General features: G+C 42.0%; 1 protein-coding gene across 8 annotated transcripts in view; it reads right to left on the reverse strand.

Annotated features, from left to right (window-relative positions):
- Positions 1-13,543, reverse strand: part of ELMO1 (engulfment and cell motility 1) — a 552,023-nt gene that overhangs the window by 438,294 nt on the left and 100,186 nt on the right. The window lies entirely within an intron of this gene.

Genomic DNA, 13,543 nt, shown 5'->3' on the forward strand with positions numbered 1-13,543 from the left:
GTGTTAAGTAGCTTGCTCAAAGCCTCACAGCATATGGGGCAAAGCCAGAACTTGAACCCAGACCTATATAATTCCAGAACCCTTGCTCTTTAATTCTGTCCCAAATCTGGAGTACTAGCAACCATCAACAACAAGCCCAAGGGCCCAGAGCTAACACCTGAGGGGGGAGGCAATGAAATTCTGGGCCTCTTAATTCCTGGCACATAGTGAGCTTTTGAAAAATGTTATTTAAGGCTCAATGTTGTAGCACTACCATGAGAAGAGTAGATGATCCTGCTTCATGGACTATCCACATAAATTATGATGAACTCCCAAGTCAACACTGAAACTTTTGATATCCAGGGGAAGAACTCTCTGCTCCAGCTTTCTTCTCACTTTTGATGCTCAAATCAATACCTCCAGCCCTGACTTCTCCATAGTCCCCTTCTGTCTCAGGCCATTTTGACCGGAGTGTGTATCCTTCCACAACCTCAAATTCAAATCTTACTCCAAAATTCTTTTTCACTTTTCAACTTTTAGTCATCTTTTTCTACTCTGCCAGAAAATAACCTTGCAATCAATGTTACATCTTCCTTCTCCTTCATGTTGTTTGTTCTTCTTCAGTCCTGCCAAGTCAACCTCAGAGGTTACTCTCTAAACTTCTTTATTCTGCCCATGGGTACAGAGAAGCAATTAAAAATAGCTGCTATTTGGATTACTTAGGGCACCCATAAAGGCACGGTAGGTGGATGTTCATGTTGCATATGGAGAAGCTGACAATGTCATATGCGTGAATGAGAGAAAGTGGCTAGAAAGGCAAGCTGGAGGCCAAAAATGTCTAACTCTTGACAATTTGGACTCATCATAGGTTTTTAAGCAGGAAAGTGACACAATCAAATGTGCATTTTCTAAGGATAGGTGATTACACTGGAGGCCAAGAGACAAGTTGGCCAGTGTATCAAAACACAAAGGAAATCTGAAAGGAAGTCCAACCATATGGATAAGCTGCCGTATTTTCCGGTACCCATTTGTAAGTGTTCCATGAAGAATGAGACTCCATCTGAATATTCCTCCACTAGTGTTTTCTATCTTGGTAGCTGTCACCAACATCTGCCCAGTTGTTGACAAGAAATCTCGTTATCATCCTTAACATTTTGCTCTCGCTTACCTCCCACGTATAATCAATCACCAATTTCCTGTCAATTTAATCTTCTCATATGTCTTGATAAGACATACGTCTGACTTCTTTTTGTCTCCACTGTCACTATCCTAGGCCATGACATAATAATCGTTTCTCACCTGGGCTACTGCAAGAGCTGTCTAACTAGTCTCTCTTATTTCATTTTACCTTCACAAAACAGTTCTCAAATTTTGACCTTCCAAAAGTACAAATCATACCATGTCACTCCCTTGCTTAGAAACTTTCCCTTTTTTCATGACTCTTAGACAGAGTATTAAGTCCGTACAGCTCCTCATGGCAGAGCCTCTATCCATCCAACCAGCCAAATCCAGAGCCCCTATGGAACTTCTTTCAATTCCAGAGAGGTAAGATATTAGCCAGGATCTCCTCAAATATCACCTCTCCACCATTCCTTCCGTTCTTGTTCTTCATTAATAGGATTGTCAATTAGACATAGGATGGAACTTCTTCACGTGTCCTTTCAACACAACTTCACATTCATATATATTTTTCATTCCTTATCTTTTGGAATATATTCTGCATGTATTCATTATTTTCATCTTCCAAGTTACTGGTTCTCTCTATAGCCAAATCCACTGTAGAGTAACTCTATGTGCTTTATTGTTTTTTTCCTGTTGTAGGTTTTTTTTTTTTTACATTTTACTTACTATATGTATATTTTTTATTTCTGAGATTTTTAATTGTTTCTTTCTCATATTCCTCTATTCTCAATTTATGTCTACCTACTTTGTGTGCATAATTTCCTGTTTGTATAGATACTAATCTCTCTCTTCTAAAGTTCTTCCTTTGAGGATCTATGACACACTTATTTTTTAAGTCCTCCCTTGGTCTCTATGTTCCTCCACACTGACCAGAGGGAATAGGGCCACCTACAGCAGCAGCAGCAGGTGTGACAAAGAGGGACCAGATGCAGGTAAGTTTTCTGAGGTAACTGATTGGACAGAAAAGCTGAGGGAAAGAGAAGAGTCTAGGAAGACATGTAATTTCAGCTTCAGTAAACTGGGTGTATGTTCATATGTCACTGAGAAAAGGAAAATATGAAGAAAAGCAAAACTGCACAGGCTTGGGGTTGGAAAGAACAATGAGGACTGTTTTGAATATGTTGAGTTTGAGGTGCAAGAGCCATCTAGATGGGCATGACAAGTAAGCAGATAGGTAGTTGTTTATATGGGTCAGGAGGTCAAGAATGAAGTGACAGCGGAAATTATGAGCATCTTATGGTGACGAGGCTGATGAATGCAAATAGATCACCACAAACTTGTCCCAGGGTAATGATCCATGTATAATCATTTTGAAAATTGATACAGCTTATCTCAAAGTCATTTGGTTGTCTTTTGATTATGGATGACTTTGATGGAAGGACAAAATTAGATCTTCATAAAGTCAATTCATAAGATATAATAATATATTTAGAATGCATGGTGAATGCATTCTAAATATATTAGAATGCAAGGGAAGGGGTGTTCTTCTCACCAGGGCCACTCCTTTCATAATTATATTTAATTGCATCATAGGACAGAAAATGTACAAACATCACCTATTTCCTTTGCTCACATTATTATGATTTTACCACATATCAGGTCCTGTCCTAGGCATTGGGAACACACTTGGCCCATGCAGAACATCACACAGTGAAAAAGTGGAGCCATACAGGATGTTACAAGTGCATATAACAAGGGCCTTCATCTGATCTGAGAAATCTGAAGACTTTTAAGCAGCTTACTCTTCATCTGGGATGAAGAGTGAACAGGAGTTAGATAAGCAGAGAAATGAAGGGGCGGTAATTTCCAGTTAAGAGAAAAATCACATTTGTAAAGGTTCTGAGAACTGTGCATTCATGAAAGGAAAAAAGCCAATTATAATGAGAACCAAGACAGAGGAATTTGGGGGAAGCTACATTGGCTCTAAGCAAAGCTGGTGATGTAGGCAAGAGCTGAGGATAGCAGGGTCCTAATAACCACAGTAAGGACGTCTGGAATTCATTCTAAGTGCAGTGGGAAAGTCACTGCAGAATGCCTGGGGGAACGCATCGGAGGGGAAGTAAGAGCGGTGACTGGGAGGCCAGCTGAGGAGGCAAGTGGAGACAAGCGAGAGCAGTGGCAGCGAGGATGGAGGAAAGGGGGACAGAATCAAGAATCATTTAGGAGGTAACCTCCACAGGACTTGCTATTTGAGACACTTTGGGAGCTGCAGGGGAGGCTGTCCAGCCCCACGGTGGTACCGCTGACTTAGAGGACCCGCAAGTACATCTGATGGAAGTTCTAGAAAAAAACAATCTAGAAGAGCACATATTTTCTTTCCCTGAGGCTGCTCTCATTCCCTCGCAGTTCTGGGCACACTGCACAGGTCTATATACTCCTAGAGACAAAGTACAAGCTGCCTTTCTCTAGAACAAAACACCTTTTTCTGGGAACCCGGAGTGCTGCTTAACGCTGAAATCTACATATTTGTATACCCCGCCACAAACTGCCAGTTGACCTAACAGGAAAATGAAGTACAAAGTGTGACACACACAAAAGGTTCTAGAAATGTGAGATGTCTTAGTCACCAAAATCTCAAGAAACCACGGTTGATAAAAGGCTCTGTCCTGAGTTACCCAATGTGCTCTTAGTGACAGAGTTGGGGAAGGGAAGTAGAATGGAGGAGACTATCACCCTTTCTTACCCAGAAAGCAAACTGAAATCTGCAGTGCATTTTCAGATGAAAAAGCGGAACACTAGAGTTCATTCCTGTGCAATTGTACTGGGTTCTCAGCTGAGGGGAGACATACGTTTTCTGTCTTTCTCTTCCAAAGCATGGCAAACTCTAAGATTTTATGAAGTTACATACACTCTCACATACAAAGGGACAGAGGTAAAACCAGAAAGGGAAGTACTTCGGTCACTTTATATTAAAGGAAGTTTAAGAAATAGTTGTTACAGGGGCTTCCCTGGTGGCGCAGTGGTTAAGAATCCGCCTGCCAATGCAGGGGGCACGGGTTTGAGCCCTGGTCCAGGAAGATCCCACATGCCGTGGAGCAACTAAGCCCGTGCGCCACAACTACTGAGCCCGCGAGCCACAGCTACTGAAGCCTGTGAGCCTAGAGCCTGTGCTCCGTAACAAGAGAAGCCACCGCAATGAGAAGCCCGCACACCGCAACAAAGAGTAGCCCCCGCTCGCCACAACTAGAGAAAGCCTGCATGCAGCAGGAAAGACCCAAAGCAGCCAAAAATAAAATAAATAAATTTTTTAAAAAAGAAATAGTTGTTACAATACCAAATCCAACAGTTGCAAAAATCAGATGAGCAATGACTATTCCTGTCCCAATATCATTCTACCTGATTATGACAGCACAGAAAGTAGTAGTGCAACATCACCCAGGCTTTCTTAAGTGGAACAGAAGAAGCTCTTGAAGGTGTTATGTTCATACTCTTTGTAGAGTAATTAAAGGTGAAGAACCATTAGGATCATTTTACTGATGGAAGCATTGAGGTACTCCCTAAACGTTACTGTGGGAGCCAGAGGTATCACAAGCAGATACAGCTAGAAGTGTAGTGGGGTGTAGAGACAGTAATTTCTAAATCGGGGTCCAAGAGCATCAGTATCGCCATGGACCTTGAAAAAAACAGGAATTCCCAGGCCTTGAACCACACCTACAAATAATCCTCTCTGTGTTCAATATGTTTCATAAGCAATTCAGATGCAGAACCAAGCTTGGGAGCCACTGATTTAGTCCATCCTTAACAAGGGGAAATTTGTCCCCCACCCTGGGGACACTGGCAATGTCTGGAGACATTTTTGGTTGTCACAACTGGGGGAAGGAATGCTACTGGCAACTAGTGGGTAAAGGCCAGGATACTGCTAAAATCCTACAATGCACAGGACAGCCCTCAAAACTCAGAATTATGCAGTCCAAGATGTCAATAGTACTGAGGTTGAGAAATCCTGATGTAATCCAACCACTCAGGAAAGAACAGTCCAGAAAAATTACATGACTTTTCATTTCTGCAGGGCAAGGTTGGAGCTTCACTTTCCAGAAATTCAGTCTCATTTTCTTGATTCTATGGGATCTTTTTTATTACTATTATTGTGGTAAAATACACATAACATTAAAATTACAATCTTAACTATTTTTAAACATAGTGTTCAGTGGTATTAAATACACTCAAATTGTATTGATTGCATCTGAATTTAAGACTCTTTATTTGGAGCTCAACTGTCATTTTAGTTCACCAGGCTCTCAATACTTAAATGTCTTGGGAATTATGGGTTTTCAGGCTGAAGAGCTAACTTTAATGCATTTAAGGAAAAGTTTGTATTATTGGTTCCAGTCTTGCTTGAAACATAAGAAACTTGTTCTATTCTATGTATGACTGAAAAAAATCATAATTGGCTCCTAATGGTTTCTATTATTAAGCAGGGCGCTGAATGATTACCTCACCGAATCCCCACAATGCCAGGAAGGATGTATAAATATTGACAATTCTTCCTTACAGAGCAGGAGGCTTGCCCCCAGTCACACAGCACTTAGTGGCAGCCCAGATTTTGAGTCCAAATAAGTCCACCCAAAGTCCATGCCCATAAGCACCAGGCCAGCCTGCCTCTCCCAGTGTCCAGCCCCAAAGAAACCTGCCTTTCAAGGCTCTGTTTCACTTCAGGTGGGCTCCTTCTGTAATAACCCAGACCACTCGCCATGTTTTCCCTAACTTTTAAGGTAATACAATCTTGGCTTTCATAATACAACATGTCCCTGGAAGTCACATTGTCAGTGGATGCAGCAGGCAAGCTGGCAGTGGCATAGGCATCTCTTCAAACCACCATTAAGCTGAGCCCTAAGAGATGGAGAGACTCAAAGAGAACTACCAAACACATGAAATAAGCCAGACAGAGAAAGACAAATACCATCTAGTATCACTTATATGCAGAATCTACAAAAAAAAAAATCGAACTCATAGAAACAGAAAGTGGAAAAGTAGTTGCCAGAGGCTGGAAGGTAGGGGAACTATGGAAAGGTTGGTCAAAAGATACAAACTTTCAGCTATAAGATGAACAAGGCCTGAGGATCTAATGTAAAACATGGTGACTGTAGTTGATAATACTATATTGTATGATTTTAAATTTGCTAAGAGAGTAAAACTCAATTGTTCTCACCATATGTCAATTATACCTCAATAAAGCTGAAATGAAATAAAAAAAGAACTACTGAACAGATTTATGATTTAGTAGAAACTGTCTGGGTTTTAGTGTCACCCAGTGCTAGACTCAAATCAGTAGCTTCCTGTGTGATCTCAGGCAACTCACTGAGCCTCTGAACAACATGAACTGGGAAGTATAAAGCCTGCCTTGCTGGGCTGTAGGAAGGGGATGAAATACTCTGTGCAGGGCACTTAACACAGTGCCTGGCATATAATATGTGCTGATTAGATGGTACATGCCATTATTACTACTACTACTACTACTAGTGTTATGTACAGAATGAGTTAAACTCCTATGTCAAGCACAAAAACTTCAATGTACTTTATGTATTGAGCTTTAAAAATGAGTGAGCTTTATGGGTAAATCAAATTTATATGTATTGAATTATATCTTAAATATATTACAGAAATAGGACAGCGGAGGGAAAACCGTGAGCAATCATTTTGTACATGCTTGCCTAAAAACACATGCATCTATGTTTCTTTGAGAAAAATAAAATCCACAACCATGTACGAGAAGGAGTGCTATTGTAATTTTTTCTGTTTGGAGAATGGAGAATAACCAGTGTTTTATTCTTATCTTTACTACTCACAATTCAAGCCAAAAGTAGACCCACATAAATAGAGATCATTGTGATGGACCACAGGATACAAATGCAGTATGTAAATCAGGCTGACCACCAAGAGCTTATAATAACATCTTATAATCTATTTATAATCTACATCTTATAATATACTTCAAAAGACATGGGCACATGTAAATAATATCAGGCACAGGTTATATTAACTGTAAATAAAATCTACAGGCAAATAAAATGGTATAAGAAGGATGGAGAAACAACTACATTACATGATCAAAAAAGACTTGAGCAGAAAGAAGGCTCTGTCCAGCGCTAGCAAAGCCAGGATTTAGAGGAGTGGAGAGGGGAAGAGAGGGCAGGAAGAATCCAAGCAGGCTGGCTGTTAGAAAGAAACTATGAGACATGAAAAAAAAAAGTGCAAAAATGTGCAGGGACACACTCCTAAAGGGGCAGCTTCTACAAAGCAAGAGGGTACTTGAGAATTGCACGCAGCACCTGCAAATACCCTGAACCTGGGATAATGTAAAGGGAAATCATGGCAGGACATGAAGGCAAGCTAAGGAATCTGACTCAAATCTCAGGGATACTAGAAAGCTCAAGAATCATCCGGGACTTTTTCTTTTAATTGTGGTATACTTTCTTCGAACAAACTCTTTCCCCAAAGCATCTAAAAATGAGAAGAGGTCGATAGCAGCTGCTGTGGCAGGAGTGAGCGTGGAGAGCCTGGAAGCCCATGGCACACACCCCTCGCCCCTGAACCATTTGAGAAGGATCTGCAGAACTAAGATTGAAAACCGTGCATCTCCTCCCATCATCCTTTCTGGGCCTGAACTTGCAGCATAGCAGTCTGCCCAAGTGTTTGTCTGATGCACAAGTAAGAGAGATGATCAGGGCTCCTTGCCTGCCAAGATGGCCCATGCTGGCTTTTCTTGATTAGAGATGAGATCTATCTTGTTGTATGGAAAGGATGGAGTTTGTATACTTGGGGCCATAAATAACACATCTAATGAACCCCATTCTACATGAAATAACTTCCAAAAGTTGGTAACACCTGTCAGACCCCCTTCCTTCAGGTTCACACATGAGCAGTTTTACCAACTATTTGCTTGTATTCTGTAGGCAACTGAAGGTTTATAGAGGGAAATAATGCATCCATTAAACAGAGAGATGAACTGATGACCAGTTAGTAGGACAAGCCGGTGGCCAGAGCTGGATTATTCAGAGAGAAGTTATACTTAAAGCCATGAAAGAACATGGGATCTGAGCCCATGAGTGTCACTGGTGAACATGCAGACCAGAGGGCTAAGCATTGAGGTTGTGACTGAGTTAGAAGGAAGGAGAAAGACACGGAACCATGTAGGAAACCCACAAAGACTAATCAGACAAGGAGGGAGAATCTCAGAACTGAAGCTTAATGAAGGGAGGGGGGTAGTTTCAAGAAGATACGAACGAGCAGCTTTGCCGAGTGACACCAAGACAGAGTGAAGACCACTCGATTTAGCAAACGGGAGGGCATAGGTGCCATCAAAGACAGCAACACCAGAGGGAGGGAAACTGTTATTCATCCTAAGATTAAGTAGATTCCAAAGCAACATGGATGACGTATACTGACAGCACTTAGATCGGCTTGGAATGGAAAGACAGAAAATAAATTACACTCCAGCAAGAGAGTTACTAGGTCAAGAGGAGGATTTTCCAAGGTAGGTATAGAAGAGCTTCCTGTTGAAAGCAGAGGAGAAAAGAACAAATGAAGGGGATTTTGATGGGCAAAGCCTCAGGTAAGGGGAGAGGACAAGTCAAAACACAGGTGGAGCAAAAGAGATGGGGGTTGGGACAGGCTGAATGCCTCAGGAAGAGAGCGGGGACGCGTCTTCCCTCCTCTGCTGGCAGTGGAAAAGGAAGACAACATGACAGGAGACAAAGGCATCGAGTGGTCTGTGGAGGTGTGCAAACACATAGCAGAGAACTTCCGAGGCACGGACAGGAGCAGTGGCTTTCTGGCTTCAGTGTACTCCTCGTAAAGAAAGGCATGTGGGGGAAGGACAGAGGCAGGAGAGACTGGAGGACCAAAGAGCATGTGCAAGGAACAGAGGGGCTGCTTCCCAGAATACTGGTGGGTGGCCCAGAGATGGGAGAAAATGTTGTGGAGGAGTACTAGGGAACCAGTGAATATTCCATAGCATGAACTGGCTGCATGTCCAGTTAGCATGCTTCTTTATTACTAGCTGATGCCTCCCTCCCACTTGCCCTTTAATTTTTTCTCCTTCTAAACACTTACAAAGCTAGGCAGAGAAAGAAGGAGAAAGGTGGGAAACTGTGCACGATGGAAGGGCAAGTAAAAACAAAAATCAGAGCATCTAATTTTCTAATTTCATGAGGACTTGCTTAAACTAGCAGCAATAATGCCTTTACTGAGTAATTACTCTGAGCTGGCAGTGTCCTATATTCTTTTCATATATTTTCTTTAATCTTCACAACCATCATAGAAGTGGGAAATTATTATTTCGACTTGACCAGGCCAAGATACCAAGGCTCACAGAGGCTACCTGGGTTCTCAGAGAAAGGGGGGCTCCAGGGCCCACACCCAGGTTTAAATGTCCCAGAGCCCGTACTGTGTCTGTTAGGACACACTGCCTCTCAGCATTATGCCTCGTGTCAAAAGTGCTAGGGGTTCGACACTCTTGACTAAGAAATACGCTGTTCAAAAAACATTAGGTTAACAGGAAGAGTGGATGGGGAGCCTTTTTGGCTCTGTGTATCCCGACAATCATCACCTACAGCCTCAAGTGGCTCTTGAGGTTGAAAGCCAACAACAGACAGTGAAGGCAGGAGCAGAGGCTGCCGCTGTGAACAAAGGAGCTAGCTGACAGCTCTTTCGAGAACCTCATATGACACAGCAAACTCCAGCTGTGAGAAGCTCCTCGGGGCTTTTCCTGTGGAGTGGAAACACAGAATTGCCTCCTCAAAATTCAGAAGGAAGATAAACCAATCCACTCCAAGCAGATATCCCCTTGAACCTCATGGGCCCTGGCTGAGCAGAACTGATCCCCACTCAGGAAGCTCCCTCTTCTGGTTATTCATTAATTAAATATTCACTTCTTAAGGAAGGTTGTTCACCAGGCACTAGAGAAACAGTACTCAAAAATGGAGTAACTCGGGCTCATGGCTGTTTCTCATGAGCCCCTGCATGATGCAATGTGGGCGGCCCTGCTTTGGACTCACCTAATGCTCATCACAAACCAGATTAAGGACCCACCCCTGGTCGGCAGAGTCACAGCCTCTGCAGCTGGGCTGGGGATGTGCATTTCTCACCAGCTCCCCGGGTGACTCTTGGGCACACACAAGGCTGAGGACCACTGGTTTAAGCTGATTGACAAGGACAACACAGTGTGACAAGTGGAGGGGTACTGGAGGTTTGGGGAGAAGATGGGGCAGCAATGCCTGACCCAGCTTCCAGAAATTCCTTTTAGTGAAATGGTAGCTAAGAGCAAAGGAGCAAAGGTAACGTGCAATGGGAGAGAAGCACGTGGTGTGACCTTTACTGAACAAGGTAGAAGATTAGGAGAAAACCCCAGTAATAATCACTGCTCAAGTCTTCCTTGTTTGTGCAAATACATTTCCAATTCTTGTGCCGACTTCCAACTCGATCAAGAAACAGCACCTGGGGACCTCCCTGGTGGCCCAGTGGTAAAGAATCTGCCTTCCAATGCAGGGGACGCGGGTTTGATCCCTGGTCAGGGAACTAAGATCCCATGTGCTGCAGGGCAACTAAACCCGCACGCCACAACTACTGAGCTCATGTGCCTCAACTAGAGAGCCTGTGCGCTGCAAACTACAGAGCCCATGCGCTCTGGAACCCGTGTGCCACAGCTAGAGAGAGAAAACCCACACGCCACAACTGGAGAGAAGCCCGCGCGCCACAATGAAAGATCCCGCATGCCTCAACGAAGATCCTGCATGCTGCAACTAAGACCCGAAGCAGCCAAAAATAAATTAAATAAATAAATAAATAATAAATAAATCTTAAAAAGAAAAAAGAAAGCACCTGATACCAATACTGCCACTCTCTCCAACTTCAGCGGCTGCAGGGCAAAAAGGGACTGGGTCTCTAACTCTTTGTAGAGGTCTCCATATGGCATTAGCAGGAGCCCTACAATTTAGCCAACAGTTTAAAAGTTCAGTCTTCAAAGTACAGGAGGCCTGGGTTTGTGTCCTGGTCTCACTGACTAGGAAATCATCTAACTTCTATGAACCTCAATGTTATCATGTATAAATCTAGAACCATCACCAAGAACGAGACAAGGAAACTTCATGTGCCTCTTGATATGATGCCCTGAAGAGGACACAACTTCATCTCTCTCGCCTGTCTGCCAAAAATGCAAAACCTGAATCTAATTGGAAGGAAACATCGGAGAAACCCAAACTGAAGGACATTCCACAAAACAGCTGTCCAGTACTCTACAAAACTATCAAGGTCACAAAAGATGAAGAAAGACTAAGGAACCATTCTAGATCCATGAAGACCAGAGAGACATGGCAATAAATGTAATACATGATCCTGGAGGGATGTCAGACTGTGAGGAAAATACCTATCAAGGACCTTATTGGGATACTTGATGAAATTTGAATATGGGCCTTGGGCTTTGAATTAGATGATAATGTTGAACTAATGTTCAATTTTCTGGTTTCTGTAAAGAGACTGTGGTTATGTAAGAGAATGATTTTGTTCTTAAGAAGGACACATTGAGTATTTAGGGGTAAAGGGAGATGGTGCCCCTAAGTCACCCTCAAATGGTTCTAAAGGGGATGGTATACTAGAGCAAGAAAAAACAATACAGCAAATGAAGCAAAGTATTAATAATTAGTGAATCTAGATAAAAGGTAGACAGGAATTCCTTTGTACTATTCTTGTCATTTCTGCGTGTGAAATTGTATTGAAGTAAAGTTACTCTTCAAAACTATCAGGCCGTGAAAAACAAGGGAAAGACTTAGAAACTGTCAAAGACTGAAGAAGACAAAGGAAACATGATGACTATTACAATGCAGTTGGTATTCCTGCACTGGATCCTGTAACAGAAGAAGGACATTAGTGGAAAAACTGATGAAATCCTAATAAATTTTGTAGTTCAGTTACTAGTAATCTACCATAGTTTTGGCAAATGTACCGCAGTTATATTAAGATGTTAACATCAGGAGAAACTGAGTGAAGGGTATACAAAAACTCTCTATACAATCTTCGTAATTCGTCTATAAATTTAAACTTGTTCCAAAATAAAAAGAATATTTAAAAAAAAATTATTAAGACACACATACAGCAAAGGCCATCCCCAAAGGCAGGAACAAGATACTGATTCCACAGGCCCCTAGGAGTATATATCAAGAGCTACTGTCTTAAAGAAGAGGTTTCCAAACACCTTGGGCCATGGCAGAAGCAAAAGGAAATAGTCTACCTAAACCACTGACTTAGAATCTCTGGGGCTGGGGCCCCAGAGAACATTTGAACAAGTGCCCCAGGTGGTTCTGATGTGGCCTTGGGCTTGGGTACCTGGTATCCAGCTCAGCATTTCTCAGACTTAACTACAAAAGGAATCCCCTGGGGAGCTTGTTAAAATGCACATCTGGGTCAGGAGGTCTGGGTAGGGTCTGAGACTCTGCGTATCTACTGAGCTCTCAGGTGATGCTCAAGCAACTGGTCCTCAGCCCCACCCATGGAGAAGGCAAAACAACAAGATAGAAGGGGCCTGGGTCCATGACACTGGAGCACCATGCCAGCCCAGGACTGCCATGTGGACTTGAGAGGCCAACTTCTATCTCTTTGAAACCGTTGTTCTCTTGGGTTGTAGACAAAGTTAATCTTAACAACATTTAGTCTTCACCAAGTAGTCCAGCCATTTTTTAAAGTAACATTCAACACATATCCTCTCTCAAACAGCATGTGAAAAAAAGGTAAACAATTGTTGTCTGACACAAATGTATATAAAATTACTGGGCGGGCTTCTCTACTTTCATGGGCTGCTCCTGAAGTCAACAAAATCTGCCTCAGAGAATAGTTAAAATGACTATGACATGCTGGTCTGATGACACCTTTTTTGAAAACAAATCTAAAAATGTACCCTTTCTTACATTCATGCTCAAACTCAACTAATTCTTATTTGACCTTTATAATTTATTCTAATGAATCCTTTGGATCCACACAATGCCATGTAAATCTTGCAGTGGTCTTCAATCAGATAATAAAATCTGACCAGAAAAAAAAGTATAGATCATAAAATAGTATCAGAAAAGTATAGACCATAAAATAATATCAAGAACATAAAAAGTGGAGTTGCATTGGTACCCTAATTTTGAAAATGTAGAAAGCCATCTAGAATCCTATACTATATGCTTCATGAAACCCTTAAGCATACACTAGGCCTCAATTTTTTTTTCCTTTACATCATTTACAATGACAAAAATCAGCTTCCTGAGATAGCCTGTAATCAATAGTAAATGAGAGTTACATCATAAGACTGTCAGTACACAAGCTAAACGATGCCTCCATAGGTAAAACCATTTTAAAAATCTTCTTGATATTTTTTCATTCAGTAAAAATGTACTGAGTATTTATT

The sequence above is a fragment of the Balaenoptera borealis genome (assembly GCF_965194805.1).
Source record: "Balaenoptera borealis genome assembly, chromosome: 7".
Classification (NCBI taxonomy): domain Eukaryota; kingdom Metazoa; phylum Chordata; class Mammalia; order Artiodactyla; family Balaenopteridae; genus Balaenoptera; species Balaenoptera borealis.